Source organism: Jaculus jaculus, chromosome 1 (assembly GCF_020740685.1).
Source record: "Jaculus jaculus isolate mJacJac1 chromosome 1, mJacJac1.mat.Y.cur, whole genome shotgun sequence".
Lineage (NCBI taxonomy): Eukaryota > Metazoa > Chordata > Mammalia > Rodentia > Dipodidae > Jaculus > Jaculus jaculus.
This window is the reverse complement of record NC_059102.1, coordinates 80,000,344-80,003,389: the sequence shown is the minus strand read 5'-3', so window position 1 is coordinate 80,003,389 and position 3,046 is coordinate 80,000,344.

Genomic DNA, 3,046 nt, shown 5'->3' with positions numbered 1-3,046 from the left:
TAACCTAAAATCTAACACTTCACCCATATTAAAGGACAAAGTTCACTGATGCAAACTACATCTATATTGTTGTGCAGCCATCACTATCTTTAGTATCCTGAACTTTTCATATCTTTAAACTGAAAGCATCCAGTGAAATCATTAGTGTACAACCCATAAACCATGGTTAGCTTTGAAAATAACATAACACAAAATTGAAAGTTACTTAAAACATTGTGAGATTCATTTCCTTACTTGATTGCACATTTCTTGAGTGTGAACTTATGTAGATGCTGTTAAACTGCAGTAACATGCCATATAAGCATATGCATTCTTTGCTACTTTTATATAGGGCAGCTTTGGTTCTATGATGATGTGTGGCTTCCAGTGTGTTATGTTCCAAATCCAGTGACTTGGCATTGTAACCAAACAGAATGACTTCAGTGCTTAATAAGTATAATGCCAGATACTTTAGTCAACACAGAAAGAAGGGTTTTATGATATTTCTAACAAGAAGGAAAACACAGCTTTTAAGATTTCTCTAAAGAAAGGGAGAGGAATTTACTTGTGACATCTATGCACATTCATATAAGGTGGGCACATTCCTAAGAGTGTTCAATTCAGGACATATGCTACTGAACATGTTCAGTATAGGTCATAATTCAGATAGAAAAGATGATGGGTTGGAAGGTTCCACTTCCCCAAAAAATGTCCATTCAATGATGTAAAAATGGGAGAAAGTTTCTCAGGTATAGCTGACCAGGGTCGTGTATCCAGTTTCTTGAACCTAAAATGTTTAACAAGAATGGATTCACACTACTTGCTTCTGGTGTTTGTCATCAGGCCTTGATCTATTGTGGCTTGGAGAGAAAGCAAAACACTGAGAAGTGAGACTTTCAGAAGTGAATACTATAAAACCACTTTCCCTCTCAAAGGTTCATACAGGCAAATTATTTTTCTCTAGGACCCTCACCGCTTAGTGGGTTTTTAGTGACCAGTGTACTTAAAAAATAAATAAAATCAATTCTCAGGTTTCTATTTACATGTATGATGATGTGATTTGGCTAGTGAAACTCAGCAGTTATAAACAATATTTTAAGTATCACTGCAAACTATAGACATTTAATATTATTTACAGGGCAGGTAAGTATTTTTATTTGATTATTAAGGGTGTTTCCATACATTGCTGGTGCCATCTGACTCTTGGTCTCCTGAAAAATGCCTTAAAAAGTAGCCTTCCATTTGATACTGAGTAGGAAATTGAGGTGTGGAAGGCCCAAAGTATACCTTCCAATTTCCTTTCCTTATTTTTCTTCATAAAATACCTATAATAATTTATTTATTATTAGGTTATTTTTTATTTTTTATTTTTTTTATTTGAGAGGGAGAAAGGAAGAGGCAGAGAGAAAGAGAGAATGGATGTGCCATGGCTTCTAGCCACTTCAAATGAACTCCAGATGCATGTTCCCTTTTTTGTATCTGGCTTATGTGGGTCCTGGGGAATTGAACCTGGATCCTTAGTTAGGCTTTGCAGGTGCTAAGCCATTTCCCCAGCCCTATTATTAGTTTTTAAGTCCAAATTTTGCTTCTACAACATCACAAAATAAACTGGAAATAAAACAAGGAAAAATATAATGAAAGACTTTTCAATGACTGATGACACTTTTTAGTCAGAGCAAAGTAAGACACTGCTCATTTTGCAGAGGGGGGGATTGTGCAAGCCTTCAGACTGTATTTGAAAGGCCTTACATGCAAAAATGTACTGACAAATTCAATGTGTATCAAGAGTTGTATCATAAGGACAAAATAAATTAATTGAAAAAATATGTATTTTCAAGAGGAATTTTTTTAAAGTTACATCTCACAAGGATTTCATTAAAGAAGATATTAAGTATCCCAGAAAGATAGCATTATAACAAGATATTAAGTATCCATTGATAGTATATTTATATACAAGAAGTGAAAATCATTTACTGACAGTGGGTTTATTAGCCTAATAAGGTGTGACAAGAATATTGTGCCCTGAAAGGGGGGTATGTCTTGTAAGCTTGTTTTACCAGACTATATCCAGACAAAATTGAAGACATGAGAAAACTAATGAAAGTAGTTTGGAGAGGACAGAATTGTTCATTTTAAATTTACTATTCTATTGAGGGAGGATAGGATTGATGCTACCAATATGAGTCAACTTGCCATTTTTATTATAGCTATTGATAATAAGTATAATGACACTGAATCAATAGCCTTCCTAGTGCCATTAAAAGACCAAAAAAATCTTATGATTTGTGACATGTAATCAAGTCATCTATAGTATCAAAATCTACATTTGTACTATAAGGATACTGCCTTATAGATTTAGTATTTTAGTGGATATAACTGCTTACTTAAATGAGTTAAACTTGCATTTTTATCGTGCAAACCAACATATCAATAGAGTGTTTCAAATCATAACATAATTTGAAATGAAACAAATTGTGGCAAGAATAAATTATAGCAAATGATTTAATTCATTTGCCTAAAGACAATCTTGTGAAAAACAGAAAATATATAGCCTGGCCTTTTGAGTTGATATATGAATTTGAAAACAGATTTCAAGATTTCTAGGAAAAATAATCAATATTTCAACATTTACTACCCTACACATACTTGTCACATTTTAAAGCAATGTATAGGATTGTAATCTGACATTAAACTTAAAAATTGATAATATCTCTTTATTAGAATGGTATAGATTCATTCTTTATCGAAACAAATATCCCTTGCCTCACAATCATACCTTATTAATGTCATTGATTTCTGGAAGCACATACCTCTGTGAACAACTATTTTCAAGAATGAAACTCACTCAGAATTAAGTTAGAACCAAAATATTGCATGAGCCCTTTGAAAACTCACTCAGACTTGAAACAGCTTCCATCAAAACGGATATTTATGCTTTAATTTCTCAACTAAAATACCAAATGTCTCACTAAGTTTATGTTGCCTCTTTAAGTTTTATAATGAAAAAAGAAAAACTAAAATCAATGAATTTTTAAAATTAGATATGTCTTTTTTCTGTCTTAGTGAG